The sequence below is a fragment of the Bombina bombina genome, chromosome 5, assembly GCF_027579735.1.
Source record: "Bombina bombina isolate aBomBom1 chromosome 5, aBomBom1.pri, whole genome shotgun sequence".
Taxonomy (NCBI): Eukaryota; Metazoa; Chordata; class Amphibia; order Anura; family Bombinatoridae; genus Bombina; species Bombina bombina.
Window position 1 is genome coordinate 1,054,250,830 of NC_069503.1, and position 17,695 is coordinate 1,054,268,524.

Sequence of the window (17,695 nt, forward strand, 5' to 3'; positions counted from 1 at the left end):
TCGGGGAACAAATTCCGATAACGGGTATATCTCAGCTGCTGTTCAGCTCCACTTTGCCTTGCCCCTTAAAGGCATATTACGCTATAATTCCTCATTATAAAATCAACAAGGCAGAAGTATTTGTGAGGACTCTATTGTTACTTAACCACTCTTGTAACAGTGCTGCATGTGACAGAAGTCTATATCCTCCCTATTAATTCACTGTGACATCTGTATATTTTTGCCGTATCATATACATGTCATAGTGATGCAAATCCCATATATCCACTACTATCGCAAACCAGATCTGTAGCTGTGATCCACTCCTAAATTAAGCTTAACATAATCACTAAGCCCCAACATGGATCCAACAGATCTTCCACAGATTGTTTATAATCTATCCCAAAGGGTAGACCAGCTTGCACAAGGATTAGGGGAACTGCAAGTAGAGAACCACACCTTACGTGCTATAATTAAAGACACAATTTCTGGAAAAGATAAACAGATAGATGTGACCCCAGAACCACAGGTTTCACTACCTGAACCATTTTCAGGAGACAGGAAGACTTATCAGCAGTTTAAAAATGCCTGTAGCCTCCTGTTTAGGCTTAAGCCTCGCACCTATAGTACAGACAACATAAAAGTTCCCACTATGGTTTCATTCCTGCGGGCTGACACCTGTTATGAGGCTAATGACCCCATCCTTTCTTCCTTGGATCAGTTCATCGCTAACATGGATGAGTTATACCAAGTCATCAACCTTCAACAGACAGCTGAGTCCAGTATGCGTAATTTGAGGCAGGGACGCCGTCCTGTAGAAGATTACATAACGGACTTTAAACAATATTCCTCCGATTCCCAATGGAATGCAATTGCCCTGAGGAATCAGTTCAGGTTGGGCTTGTCTGATGCCATAAAGGACGAATTAGCTCGTACTGACCTCCCATCCACTATAGAAGCACTCATGAAGTTGGTCATACAAATTGATCGCCGACTTCGTGAAAAGAAAAGTAGAAAGGAGTATAACTGATTTACCCAACCGTGCCATAGCAAACCATACACATCCCAGTACATCTAATAAGAACACGGTTGAAGCCATGGAGATAGGGGTTATAAGAGGACCCCTCACTCCAGAGGAACTGAACAGAAGAAGGGTTCAACAACTGTGCATGTATTGCGCAAACCCCAATCATGCTGTAAGGGAATGTCCTGTCCTTCAAAAGTCAAAGCTAAGAAGTGCTTACATATACACTCATCAAACCCAGTTTTGGGAAATTCCACTTATTGTCATCTTTCTTTATTCCTACAGTGGGATCATAGCAGACTGACTTCTCAGGCAATAGTTGATTCTGGTGCTTATGGGAACTACTTAGACCTTGAGCTAACTGTAAAAAATAAAATACCTTTAGTTTGCAAGCAAAAACCCATGTCAATTTGTGTTATTGATGGTTCTAGCATATCAACAGGTCCGATCACTCACCAAACAGTTCCCATATTAGTACAAACACCTTCAGGTCATACTGAACATATAAGTTTTGATGTGTTACCATCACCTTTGTTCCCAATTGTTCTAGGTTTAAATTGGCTCCAGCTCCACCAGCAACTCATAGATTGGAAGACGCTAAAGATTGATCTTACTTCTGAATGCTGCCAAACGACTTGTTACCCAACACATGCTCATGTACTTCAGCTCACAGAACCACAAACAAAATTACCTGACTGTTACGCTGACTTTTCAGATGTCTTTAGCAAAAAGGAGACTCTCCCTCCCCATTGAGTCTATGACTGTCTGATCGATTTGCTCCCAGGAGCTGTAGTACCATATGGACATCTCTATCCTCTGAGCCAACCAGAATTGGAACACCTAAAGAACTACCTCAATGAGAATCTACGCAAGGGCTTCATAAGATCTTCCACGTCCCCAACTGGTGCCGGCATGTTCTTTGTCAGGAACAAGGATACTACTCTCTGACCTATTATAGATTACAGAGAACTCAATAAGAAAATGATAAAAAACAACTGATTGGTGGGGTTTGTCCCGGGAAGGAAGGCAAGGGATAATACCTTAAGGTGCTGCAGATAATGGGGTATGCAGGACTGTCGCTCGCGCTGTTGTCAACAGACACTGAGAAAGCGTTTGACAGGGTGAGCTGGCAGTTCCTTAGGTGTGTATTTGAGAAGATGAAATTTGGGGAAAAATTCATTAAAACAGTGTTTAGTCTGTACTCCACCCCAAAGGCGCAAATCAAGGTGAATGGGGTTCTTTCTGACACATTAACCATTACAAATGGGACCATACAGGGGTGCCCACTGTCACCCCTGCTGTTCGCCATCTCGATAGAGGCTTTGGCCAGTAGCATAAGAGCCAACCCACATATCAAGGGGATCCAAAGGGGGTAGAGACAATAAAATAGCTATGTATGCGGATGATTTACTGTTCACAATCACAGACATTGAAAAGTCTATCCCCGCTCTTATGCAGGAGTTCAACAGATATGGCGCAGTATCCCACTTTCACCTTAATGAAACCAAATCTGAGCTGCTGAGCATTTCTTTGACCCCTGCTACATTGGCTTGGCTAAAAGATCATAGCCCGTTTGCTATAAAAACCAAATTCCTTAAATACCTAGGCATTAATTTGGCAGCATCCCTGAAGGAAATATATGAGGCAAACTAGCTTTTAGGAAGGAGATTGAGGCTGATCTATCCTCATGGAGACACAAGACAATTTCCTGGCTAGGAAGAATTAGCGTGATTAAAACGAATGTCCTTCCAAGACTGTTGTATTTGTTCCAGACTGTTCCTATCCCCCTTGCCTATACTTTTATCCCCTCATTGCAGAGACTTGTGGAGGAGTATGTGTGGAAAGGGATTAGACCAAGAGTTAATAGGGAGACTATGTACCTCCCAAGAGACATGGGGGGATTGGGCCTTCCTGATCTATGTCGATACAGAAGAGCAGTGCTGCTTCAGAGGGTGGTAGAATGGTGCCTTGATACTCCACAGAAGGATTGGATTAGAATAGATAAAGCAATATTAGAGGTTGGGGATATAGCCCCCCTTCTGTGGACAAACAAAAAACATAGACCCGCTGTCCTTGCACATTTTCCTCTTTAGGAGGAACTCTTTAATGAATGGGAAAAAACTATCAGTACTGGGACACATATCTCAACTGCATATTCTCCATTGATGCCGGTTTACAATAATCCGGAACTCCCATTGCAGACTAAAGCACCCCCAACACAAACAGTGCTTACAAACAATCACATAGGGTGTTACATGACAGATGGCAGAATACGGACACAAGACGAAATCCTGACAGAACACTGTCCAATTCCATGGTTTGTTTACCTTCAAATAGGTCATTATATTAACAAACATAAACACAAACAGCAAATGCTGCGAGACCCTACACCTTTTGAAAAACTTTGTCCCCTGCTGGGGCCGTAATGGACAGCAGTATGGGGAGAGATGCAGAGCATACTGGAGATGGATATTCCAAAGGTCCCGGAGGCTTTGCTCCTACTCTTTCCAAACAAAATTCAGAACCCGCTGAAAAATTGGAAGCAGAGGGTGCAACACACCCTGCATTTGGAGAGGTATCACTATGTGCGGACATCCAAAATAGACACGCACGAGACGATGTTGCAGATGTGGAGGGGGGGGGACCAGGTGCATTAAGGGGTATATAAACACAGAGATAGTGAGATGTGATGGAAACAGGCAGAGAGGTGGACGTTGATGAGAGACACCGCCTTCCTGCCCCATAGTTCTTCCTTTACAATTCTTCTACATATTCCTTTTTTATTTTTTTTTATTTCACCAAGGTGAGATGTGTGTCGGATACGATAGGAGTGTCTGAGGCTGTGTACACTAGACTAAGTATTTACTCAGTGCTATGTTAATTTTTTGTAATTTTGTATTGAATCAATGTTGTTCATGATTATGATGTTTAATAACTAGAGTCATAACGACTACAACGGGAAAAAATAGAAAAACGAAAAATGTCAGAGCAACTTAAAGGACATTATAAAGTTTTTTGAGAGTGTTGGACATGTCTTTATTTTTTTTTTTTTTTATATTTTTCCATTCTCCAGGGAACTTTGGAAGTGAAGCTCATTACCTGGACTGAGCACATATTTATTTTTTTCGGTGTCCAACACGTCTTTCATTATGATTAGTACCTTCTTTGTCTGTAAACATGCCAAGATTGTAACCAAGTTTGAACTGTATGTAAATTAATACCTTTCAAGGTTATTCTTTAATAAAGCTCTTTTAAAAAAAAAAAAACCACTGATCCCGGAGCTCATAGAGAGGTTAAACCAAGCCACGATATATACAAAACTTGACCGTAGAGGGGCCTATAATTTGGTACGTATTTGTGAGGGCGACGAATGGCTCACAGCCTTCAGGACAAGGTATGGGCTCTACGAATACCTGGTTATGCCCTTCGGGTTGTGCAATGCACCCGCAACCTTCCAATACTTTATAAACAACGTTTTCAGAGACCTTCTAGATGTCTGTGTCATGATGTATCTCGATGACATACTCATATACTCCAACAGTTTCTCAGATCACCTTAAACATGTCAGGTGGGTTCTGTCTCGCTTATGCACACATCAGTTGTATGCCAAACCGGAGAAGTGTGTCTTTCATACTACTCAGATTTAATTTCTGGGATATCATATCAGTCCAGCTGGTACACAAATGGAAGAGAACAAGGTTGACACTGTAAAGAATTGGTCAAGACCAGAAAACAAGAAGGACCTACAGAGGTTCTTGGGATTCGCAAATCACTATTGCAAATTTATTAGGAATTTTTCACAGATTGACAAACCTCTCACACCACTTACTGGCACAAATACTTTCCATTGGAATGTCAAGGCGGAGAAAGCCTTCAACGATTTGAAAGCTAGGTTTACTACCGCTCCCATATTACATCACTCTAACCCACAGTTACAATACATTTTGGAGGTCGACTCATCCGACTTTGCTACGGGAGCTATCCTATCGCAACGTGAAACTATCACAGCACCTATGCACCCAATAGCATATTTTTCCAAGGTCCTGAATAGTGCAGAGATGAACTATTCAATTGATGACAAGGAACTTCTTGCCATAAAACGCTTGTTTGAGCATTGGAGGCACCTACTGGAGGGCACAACCCTACCTATAATCATCTACACTGACCATAAAAACTTAGAATTCCTCCAGAACAATAAAACCTTATCTTCAAGACAAGTAAGGTGGAGCTTGTACTTTGCCAGGTTCAATTACAACATCATCTACCGTCCCGCAAAGAAGAATGGCAAAGCAGATGCCTTCTCCTGGAAGGATTACAAATGATATTCCAAGTTCGATAATACCGTCTGAACGTTTCTTGGGAGTGATAACTGATCTAACAAAAGAATTAAAAAGAACCCTACTCTCAGATGTGGAACTTCCACATAAGGATCTTATAAAAAAAGCCAATGGTTTCTACTACCACAAAGACCAACTATACATCCCAATAGATCTTAGACCTACCATATTGCAGATGTTCCATGATACACCTCTTTCCAGACATCAAGGTATTACTCAAACCCTAGAAAAAATCTCTATGGAGTTTTGGTGGCCAGATCTCAAGACATCTGTCACTGATTACATCCGTTCTTGTACAATCTGTACGACTTCCAAAACCGAGAAAAACTTGCCATATGGATTACTCATGCCAATCAAAAGTTCAGAAAGGGCCTGGGAACAGGTAGCCATGGATTTCATAGTCGATTTACCTCTTTCAGAGAAACAAAACACAATTCTTGTAGTCATTGACCTTCTTACTAAGATGGCACATTTCATCCCCTACCATAAGGTACCCACCTCAGCTGAAACAGCGGAGATGTTCATAAAGCATATAGTGAGACTGCATGGAATACCTCCGGTATTACTTTCTGACAGAGGCACCCAGTTTACCTCATGGTTCTGGACACATCTCTGCAAAACCTTACAAATAGAACATCGTTTCACCACATCCTTCCACCCTCAGACTAACGGACAATCTGAGCACCTTAATCAGTATCTACGTTGCTATTGTTCTTCTCATCAATCTGAATGGGTGAAGTATTTACCTTTAGCGGAATATGCATTCAATGACTCAGTAAACTCTACGACTAAAATGACTCCATTTTATGCCAATTATGGCTACCAACCTCGTCTGTCTGTAGCACCAGGTGTTATTTCTTCCTCTCCTCAAGTTGATCATTTGTCAAATTTCCTATTAGAGATCTTCAAAGAACTCTGAGACAACATCACTCAAGCACAAACCAACCAAAAGAGGTATTACGATTTGAGAAGACGAGCACCCCCGAAATATTCTGTCGGTGATCATGTATGGTTGTCAACCAGGAACTTGAGATTACAGGTTCCCAGTAAAAAATTTGGTAGTCGTTTTCTCTGACCTTTTCATGTCATCAGAGTCATTAATGAAAATGCTGTCACCCTGGATCTGCCTTCGAACATGCGTGTTCATCCTACATGCCATGTCTCTCTCCTGAGACCGGCTACTCCAATGAGAGATCCCAATCCTGTTCTTCCACCTGGACCTGTACAGGACTTACCCGATGAGTACGAGGTTCAAACCCTGCTTGACTCCAGAATCTACAGAGGACAGCTACAATATTTGGTACGTTGGAAGGGGTATTCTAGTCAAAGACGATTCCTGGGAAACCTCCGTTAATATCCATGCTTCTAGGTTGAAAAACCTGTATCACCGCAGGTACCCGGATTGCCCTCGACCTCAAGCTGTGGGACAGCTTGCTTGAGGAGGGGGTCATGTCATGCTCCATCCTGGCCCATCCCCCAGCTCCTTCATAAGCTTGGCCACACCTGTAAACAGGTGCTTTGTGATTTTATTTGTTCAGTCTGTCTGAACACACTGTGCCTGCACCTAGCATATTTTCCCTGGGATTACAGTTTCCTTACTACCTTCCTCTACGGCATCAAGAGACATTGTACCTGCATTTGTGAACCGCTCTATTCCTGGGAACTGCGCTCGCTCAATCCTGACAGTGATTACAAGTTTGCTACTACATTCTTCCTTCTCACTAACGAGCAGAACTAACAGCGTCACAGACTTACAAGGTTGCCAGCTCAAACCTCCCTTCCACTTCACAGAACTTCCAAACACCAGGCAACACTTTTCCTTCATCTTGAGAGATACGTTAGTCCCTGTCACATAACCGCCGCACTTTCAGATTGGAGCAAATCACTTGACCGCAACTGCAGCCGGAACAATCAACTGTTTCTGTTCTCTCCGGTTAAGCATACCTGTCACTCAGAACAAGCTCCGGTTACGTGAGTACATCAGCTGATACTTACTTTCATTCTTCTGTTGCTTCATAAGCCATATTCAGTCGGGGAACAAATTCCGATAACGGGTATATATCAGCTGCTGCTCAGCTCCACTTTGCCTCTTCTTAAGGGGTTAATAATGATTTTTTTTTTTAGCACACCCCATGGAAGTCTATGGGGAGAAGGAGTTACTGTGGTTGCCTTATCCAAAGTCCTGAAGTCAGCGCACCTGAGTCTTTCACTCGAGTGCTAACGTTTTACTTTCAACTTCTAATACAAGTAAATAATCTGACCAAAATCTGTAACATAAATATTTCAATGAACATACATTATAATTGTGTACTATTCTGTAATATCATTGTATATAATTATGTATTATTCTGTATTATTGTATATAATTCTGTATGATTCTGTATCACTAATTGTGTATGATTCTGTATCACTGTGTATAATCGTCTATGATTCTGTATCACTGTGTATAATCGTCTATGATTCTGTACCATTGTGTATAATTCAGAAGAAAAGGGTTTTCGTGATGTGAGCTGTACCTAGGTATAGGCCACACTGGAGGCGCAAAGAATATATTAACACCTAAACGAGATAAGCTGCTGGAGTGAACGGAGCAGTATGGTCACACTACCCTTACAGATGAACAAACCGGATTATTATGAGTAAAGCAAAGAGTTGTTCACTTCACAGCGCTAATCTCACAATATATAGTGTACTATTATGGTACACCTTATGTAACAAATAAAATTGCGTGAATGAATTTAAACAATGATTCCTAAACAGTGTACATCGCTACAATGTATATATACACTAGGAAATGATCCGTCTAATTAGATATTAGCAACTGTTGTTTCAATATTGTGTGGATAATGAAGAGAGAATCTTTAGTTCCCAAATATGTTGATCGAGTCTAAAATAAGCAGGGTTGTTCTATCTTCAGAAAGTAAATGTTCAGCCTTGCAAACATGAAATTACAGCAATCCCCAAAATGGTTTCACAGGCTACTCACAATAGGTGACCTCAATCAAATGAGGTAAGGAATGGGCGTTGTTGATGTGTCAGGCCCCAGCACTGATTCTCAAGTAGCGGGCTTGTGATCCTAAGCGTTGTCCCTTGAAGATTTTCTGTTTGTCGGTTGGAGCCACAGAGCGTAGTTAATGTCAATTCTGTCCACTTCTCGGGTTCTCCAATGTTGTTGTCCGCAACCGGTCTGGGTATCTTTGATAACTCCAACGTATTATGTAAAGGGAACAAACACGGCATATAGCATAATACTGTTTTAAAAGTAGTACGAATTTATTTACAGCACAAGAATGATACTCACAAACGAGACCTCAGTTTGTATGAGGTATCAATACAGCATCTCACTAAAAGGACCGTCATCCCACACTATGATAAAAGATTCCACTTCAGTCGTAAGTGGTTTACATAAAAAAGTCTTTAGGGATGAGCAGCCAGATTCAACACTCAGCCTTACGCGTTTCAAAGTTTAAAACTTCTTCCTCAGAGGCATTGTTGAATCTGGTCTGTTGTAGCCATTTTAAAAGCTCCCGCTTAGCGGGGAGGGTGGGTGTGTGAACCGGCTGCTCATTCATTGGTCCACTGTGTTACACCCCTGTTATCATCCGGGGTATTATTCAGTGTGAATAAAATCGTACACAGCTAAAGATCAAATTATTTCGATGTGACCCAATTTGGAATTATCCATTATAATGTAATGTGGATCTTGCCATAAAAACATTTATTCTAATTAAGTGTTTTATGCTGAGATGTGTCATATATTCGAACTGGAGCCTAAATGCATGTACAAGTAGTTATAGGGACCTTTGTAATATTCTAGAAGATTAATTGTCTGATCGGACATCTAATTTGCTCTATCATTAAAATTATTTGTGAGAATACGAAAGTGTCTCGAAAGTTGTTTACCTTGCATAGAAATATGTTGTACTCTAAACAAAGTTATTTTCCTCCATATTTGACCGAAGATGGTTTAAAGTTTTTTCTTTTCCTTAGTGGACTCACTTGGAAAAGGGATTTGTTTGACAAATTATAATACTGATAATTTTAAACAGCGAAAAACCCTTATGTGTTGTCTATTTTCGTTTGTTATATATAATGATTCTATATTTCCTGAAGTTGATCTCTAAAGGTTTTGTGAATACTTTAGTTTGTTTTGTTTTTACCTGAGATGTAATCTATAAATATCTTATAAAAAAATATATATATATGAGAGAAAAAAAATCTATAAAACATAATGTATATAAGGAAAAAATTATTCTATATATGTATACATACACACATATCTATATATGAGTGAATGAATATGTGTATGTATATATGAACCGGCAGTAATGCTGTATGGACTTTTTATGGACCAAGATTTATATAATTTATAAATTCTAAAGATTGTTGTTATAGAAATGCTACAATATCTACATCTTTATTGAGTCCTCCTGGATGCAAGGTGTTAAAAGCATGTATCCAGTACGTTTCTCTTTGTCTCAATGCTCTAACTCTGTCTCCCCCACTCTGATTTTGTGGGATATGTTCGAGGATCGTTCCTTTTAAACATTTTGGATCCTTCTAATGGTATTTTCGGTAGTGGTCTGAAAGGTTATGTCCTGTAAAACCAGCTTCAATATTTTTTATATGCTCTAATAATCTAGTTTTAAAGACTTTTGGACCTCCCGATGTACTGGAGTCCACAGCTGCATTCTAATAGATAAACACAAAACTCACTTTTACAGTTCGTTAGAGTGTTTATTTTGCAGCTTTTATTATTAGATTTGGATTGGACCACGTGTGTTGGTTTGTTCTTATTATATGCATGTGCACAGCCTTCGCAATTTTTGCGGTTACATTTATAGAACCCTTGGCTGTTACTTTCTAACCAGGTTTTTTGATGAGTTTTCCTTTTAAGTTTACTGGGGGCAAGAATGTTTTTTAGAGATTTATTTTTTCTAAAAGTTACTGTAGGGCAATCCCCTAGATTCTTCTTTAAGAACTTGTCCTGTTTTAGGACCGGCCAGTATTTTTTTTAAATTTGTTTGATTTCAGGGGCGGCCTCATTATATGTGGTAATGAAACCTGGGTCTCTTGTTCTTCTTTTAATATTCTTAGTATTTTCTATACTCTTAGTTTCTCGTATTCCCTCCTGATTTTTTAATAGAAGATCTTCCCTATTTAAATTTCTAGCCTTTATATATGCCGTATCTATGATCTTTGCATTATAGTTTTTACTTGTAAATTGCTGTTTTAATAAAATAGATTCCTTATCATAGTCTTCTAATTTCGAGCAGTTTCTTCTCAATCTCTGAAACTGACCGAAAGGGATATTATGAACCCAAGACTTATGATGTCCACTGTCAGCAGGAAGGTAACCGTTACTATCAGTTTCCTTTCTGTACAGTTTTGTTAGTATCTTGTCTTCTTCGTGGAAGAGTACAAGATCCAGAAATTCTATTTCCTGAGGATTTGTTTTGTGTGTGAAGGACAGATTCATTGAGTTATCATTTGCAAAGTTCACAAATTCATTGATAGATTCTTCACTACCCTTCCAAATGAGTATAATATCATCAATGAATCTGCCCCACCACACAATATTGTCCTTGAATCGGTTATTGTTATAGATACATTGATCCTCCCAGTATCCCATATAGAGATTGGCATAGCTGGGGGCCATAATGGTCCCCATTGCTGTACCACTGATTTGGAGGTAGTGTTCGCCTTCAAATTCAAAATAATTTCTCTCCAAAACAAATTTAGCACTGGTAGCAATAAATGTTTGTAGTTTATCAGAGAAGTTGGTTCTCTCTCTTAGTGTATGTTTAAGTATCTCAATTCCTTTATGGTGGGGTATGTTTGTATACAATGCTGATACATCCATGGTAACCCATCTATATTCAGAATTCCATTTTATTTGTTCAACCTTTTTAATGGTGTCCATAGTATCTTTAAGGTGGGATTTAAGTTGAGGAACTAGTGGATTGATATAATAATCCACGTATTCAGACAACCTAGCCGTAAGTGAATTTATACCGGAGACAATAGGTCTTCCTGGGGGGTTTGTGGTGCTTTTATGCACCTTGGGGAGGTGATAAAATATTGCCGTTTTGGGATACAAGTTATTTAAATATTTAAATTCTTGATCGTTTAATATCCCATTATAATTAGCATCATCCAATAAGTGTGTATATTCTCTTAAAAAGGTTTTTCTTGGGTCCCCTTTTAATTTTAGGTATGTTTTATTGTCTCCTAAGAGATTAAATGCTTCTTTCAGATAATCAGATCGGTTTTGTAAAACCAAACCTCCCCCCTTATCTGCCTCACGTATTATGAGGTCATCATTATCTTTGATTTCCTTGAGAATAGTTTTTTCTTTCTTACTTAGGTTATCTTTTTTTATTTTATAATTATTACAAAGATCTATCAAATCATTTGAGACTAAATCATAAAACGTTGGAATACAGTTCCCTTTGGATTGTACTGGAAAAAAGGTTGATGGTACTTTTAAATTTGTATGTGCGTCGTTCTGTGATTGAAGGTCCTTATTTGTAATGTTAGATTCATTTTCTAATTCTTCAAGTACTATTAGTGCTTGTAAATCCCTGTCTGTTAAGATAGAGAGTTCATCTGAAGTTGGTATAGCACTTTCTTTTTTACTCTTTTCAAAATGTCTCTGCAAAGTTAATTTTCTTATAAATTTGTGTAGGTCAATAAAAAGAGTGAAAGAATTTGGCCCCTTTACTGGCGCAAATTTTAAACCCTTTCTTAATACATTTAATTGTATTTCATTAAATTGGTATTTTGAAAGATTAAAAATCTTCACTAATTCTCTAGATTGAATCTTGTTTTTGATCTTTTTCTTTTGTTTTCTCTTTCTAGCCAATTGTCCCCCTCTCTTTCCTCGCTTTGTTCTTTTCGTTTTCTTTGGTTTATTGGAGTCCAACTTAGGTTGGATCTTCCTTCTATATTTTGGGTATGCTGTCTGGTCTCTATAGAATTTTGAAAATTCCCTGATTGGGTTTTTTTTTGTTTTTGTGGATACAGATGGGGTCTGAAGTTTTTTGACTGATTGTACCCTGAATGTCTGTAGTCATAATCATAGTTATTTGAATTATCAAATTTTCTATGTTCGTTATAAGTATAGTGATCCTTGTAGGTGTAATAATTTCTGTTATCCCTATAGTCCCTATTGTGTGTGTTCTTAAAATGATCATGATGTCGTTGATTGGACCTATTTGTATTTTGATGATAATTTTGTCTATTTGGTATTCTCTCTCTTTCTGTAAATTGGACACTATTCTTTCTCCACGGTGGAATATTTGAATGATTCTTAATTTTAGATCTATTATCTCTTTTGTGTGTAGATAATATACTCTCCCTTCTGCGGGGTGGTTCTATAGGGGTACAAGGAGTAGTTACTGGGGTGTCTTCCCAGACTTCATTCTCTTTCTCACTATCGTTAGTTGTTATTTGGTTTTCCAATTTGGACTCTTGAAAATCTCTCAAGAATTTATTTTTCTTTTTTGTTTCGATTATTTTGTCTAATCTTTCTAATTTCTTTTTGTTGTTTTCATCTAACTCTTTATACAGAACATCCTCTTTGTGGATTTCAAGAGTTTTTTGTAGTTCAATTAAATCTTTATTAATTTCTTTTATTTTAAATTGTCTATTTTTGATTAAAATATTAACCAGTTTTAAGGAGCTCTCTTCTAGGGCAGTTTCCCACTCTGTGGGAAATTCTACCTCTTCAGGTTCAAATATGGTAGGTTTTGAGAGACGAAGGCCTCTTGGGATAAGATTATATTTTATATATCTCTCAAGGTTCACACCGTCATGCCAGTGATTTAATTGTTTTTTACTTAGTCTTTCTAATTTGTTAAACAAATCCTTAGGATCTATATCCCCATTTATCGGAATGTATTCATCCTCAGTAGAGATGGAAAGATTCTTTTGTCTAGTATTTAAATTAAAATAATTCCCAAAAATGTGGTTTGTACTTTCCATATTCATTATTAATTATTTATATTAAACAAGATGATTCCAATTGATTATATTTTTATATTTTTATATAAATTATGTGTGTTTAGGTGTTATTAGTTTGCTGCCAATATCCAAAGGGTATAGATTAGTAAATCACGAAAACCCTTTTCTTCTGAAACATTTACTAATCTATACCCTTTGGATATTGGCAGCAAACTAATAACACCTAAACACACATAATTTATATAAAAATATAAAAATATAATCAATTGGAATCATCTTGTTTAATATAAATAATTCATAATGAATATGGAAAGTACAAACCACATTTTGGGGAATTATTTTAATTTAAATACTAGACAAAAGAATCTTTCCATCTCTACTGAGGATGAATACATTCCGATAAATGGGGATATAGATCCTAAGGATTTGTTTAACAAATTAGAAAGACTAAGTAAAAAACAATTAAATCACTGGCATGACGGTGTGAACCTTGAGAGATATATAAAATATAATCTTATCCCAAGAGGCCTTCGTCTCTCAAAACCTACCATATTTGAACCTGAAGAGGTAGAATTTCTCACAGAGTGGGAAACTGCCCTAGAAGAGAGCTCCTTAAAACTGGTTAATATTTTAATCAAATATAGACAATTTAAAATAAAAGAAATTAATAAAGATTTAATTGAACTACAAAAAACTCTTGAAATCCACAAAGAGGATGTTCTGTATAAAGAGTTAGATGAAAACAACAAAAAGAAATTAGAAAGATTAGACAAAATAATCGAAACAAAAAAGAAAAATAAATTCTTGAGAGATTTTCAAGAGTCCAAATTGGAAAACCAAATAACAACTAACGATAGTGAGAAAGAGAATGAAGTCTGGGAAGACACCCCAGTAACTACTCCTTGTACCCCTATAGAACCACCCCGCAGAAGGGAGAGTATATTATCTACACACAAAAGAGATAATAGATCTAAAATTAAGAATCATTCAAATATTCCACCGTGGAGAAAGAATAGTGTCCAATTTACAGAAAGAGAGAGAATACCAAATAGACAAAATTATCATCAAAGTACAAATAGGTCCAATCAACGACATCATGATCATTTTAAGAACACACACAATAGGGACTATAGGGATAACAGAAATTATTACACCTACAAGGATCACTATACTTATAACGAACATAGAAAATTTGATAATTCAAATAACTATGATTATGACTACAGACATTCAGGGTACAATCAGTCAAAAAACTTCAGACCCCATCTGTATCCACAAAAACAAAAAAAAACCCAATCAGGGAATTTTCAAAATTCTATAGAGACCAGACAGCATACCCAAAATATAGAAGGAAGATCCAACCTAAGTTGGACTCCAATAAACCAAAGAAAACGAAAAGAACAAAGCGAGGAAAGAGAGGGGGACAATTGGCTAGACAGAGAAAACAAAAGAAAAAGATCAAAAACAAGATTCAATCTAGAGAATTAGTGAAGATTTTTAATCTTTCAAAATACCAATTTAATGAAATACAATTAAATGTATTAAGAAAGGGTTTAAAATTTGCGCCAGTAAAGGGGCCAAATTCTTTCACTCTTTTTATTGACCTACACAAATTTATAAGAAAATTAACTTTGCAGAGACATTTTGAAAAGAGTAAAAAAGAAAGTGCTATACCAACTTCAGATGAACTATCTATCTTAACAGACAGGGATTTACAAGCACTAATAGTACTTGAAGAATTAGAAAATGAATCTAACATTACAAATAAGGACCTTCAATCACAGAACGACGCACATACAAATTTAAAAGTACCTTCAACCTTTTTTCCAGTACAATCCAAAGGGAACTGTATTCCAACGTTTTATGATTTAGTCTCAAATGATTTGATAGATCTTTGTAATAATTATAAAATAAAAAAAAGATAACCTAAGTAAGAAAGAAAAAACTATTCTGAAGGAAATCAAAGATAATGATGACCTCATAATACGTGAGGCAGATAAGGGGGGAGGTTTGGTTTTACAAAACCGATCTGATTATCTGAAAGAAGCATTTAATCTCTGAGGAGACAATAAAACATACCTAAAATTAAAAGGGGACCCAAGAAAAACCTTTTTAAGAGAATATACACACTTATTGGATGATGCTAAATATAATGGGATATTAAACGATCAAGAATTTAAATATTTAAATAACTTGTATCCCAAAACGTCAATATTTTATCACCTCCCCAAGGTGCATAAAAGCACCACAAACCCCCCAGGAAGACCTATTGTCTCCGGTATAAATTCACTTACGGCTAGGTTGTCTGAATACGTGGATTATTATATCAATCCACTAGTTCCTCAACTTAAATCCCACCTTAAAGATACTATGGACACCATTAAAAAGGTTGAACAAATAAAATGGAATTCTGAATATAGATGGGTTACCATGGATGTATCAGCATTGTATACAAACATACCCCACCATAAAGGAATTGAGATACTTAAACATACACTAAGAGAGAGAACCAACTTCTCTGATAAACTACAAACATTTATTGCTACCAGTGCTAAATTTGTTTTGGAGAGAAATTATTTTGAATTTGAAGGCGAACACTACCTCCAAATCAGTGGTACAGCAATGGGGACCATTATGGCCCCCAGCTATGCCAATCTCTATATGGGATACTGGGAGGATCAATGTATCTATAACAATAACCGATTCAAGGACAATATTGTGTGGTGGGGCAGATTCATTGATGATATTATACTCATTTGGAAGGGTAGTGAAGAATCTATCAATGAATTTGTGAACTTTGCAAATGATAACTCAATGAATCTGTCCTTCACACACAAAACAAATCCTCAGGAAATAGAATTTCTGGATCTTGTACTCTTCCACGAAGAAGACAAGATACTAACAAAACTGTACAGAAAGGAAACTGATAGTAACGGTTACCTTCCTGCTGACAGTGGACATCATAAGTCTTGGGTTCATAATATCCCTTTCGGTCAGTTTCAGAGATTGAGAAGAAACTGCTCGAAATTAGAAGACTATGATAAGGAATCTATTTTATTAAAACAGCAATTTACAAGTAAAAACTATAATGCAAAGATCATAGATACGGCATATATAAAGGCTAGAAATTTAAATAGGGAAGATCTTCTATTAAAAAATCAGGAGGGAATACGAGAAACTAAGAGTATAGAAAATACTAAGAATATTAAAAGAAGAACAAGAGACCCAGGTTTCATTACCACATATAATGAGGCCGCCCCTGAAATCAAACAAATTTTAAAAAAATACTGGCCGGTCCTAAAACAGGACAAGTTCTTAAAGAAGAATCTAGGGGATTGCCCTACAGTAACTTTTAGAAAAAATAAATCTCTAAAAAACATTCTTGCCCCCAGTAAACTTAAAAGGAAAACTCATCAAAAAACCTGGTTAGAAAGTAACAGCCAAGGGTTCTATAAATGTAACCGCAAAAATTGCGAAGGCTGTGCACATGCATATAATAAGAACAAACCAACACACGTGGTCCAATCCAAATCTAATAATAAAAGCTGCAAAATAAACACTCTAACGAACTGTAAAAGTGAGTTTTGTGTTTATCTATTAGAATGCAGCTGTGGACTCCAGTACATCGGGAGGTCCAAAAGAGTCTTTAAAACTAGATTATTAGAGCATATAAAAAATATTGAAGCTGGTTTTACAGGACATAACCTTTCAGACCACTACCGAAAATACCATCAGAAGGATCCAAAATGTTTAAAAGGAACGATCCTCGAACATATCCCACAAAATCAGAGTGGGGGAGACAGAGTTAGAGCATTGAGACAAAGAGAAACGTACTGGATACATGCTTTTAACACCTTGCATCCAGGAGGACTCAATAAAGATGTAGATATTGTAGCATTTCTATAACAACAATCTTTAGAATTTATAAATTATATAAATCTTGGTCCATAAAAAGTCCATACAGCATTACTGCCGGTTCATATATACATACACATATTCATTCACTCATATATAGATATGTGTGTATGTATACATATATAGAATAATTTTTTCCTTATATACATTATGTTTTATAGATTTTTTTTTTCTCATATATATATATTTTTTATAAGATATTTATAGATTACATCTCAGGTAAAAACAAAACAAACTAAAGTATTCACAAAACCTTTAGAGATCAACTTCAGGAAATATAGAATCATTATATATAACAAACGAAAATAGACAACACATAAGGGTTTTTCGCTGTTTAAAATTATCAGTATTATAATTTGTCAAACAAATCCCTTTTCCAAGTGAGTCCACTAAGGAAAAGAAAAAACTTTAAACCATCTTCGGTCAAATATGGAGGAAAATAACTTTGTTTAGAGTACAACATATTTCTATGCAA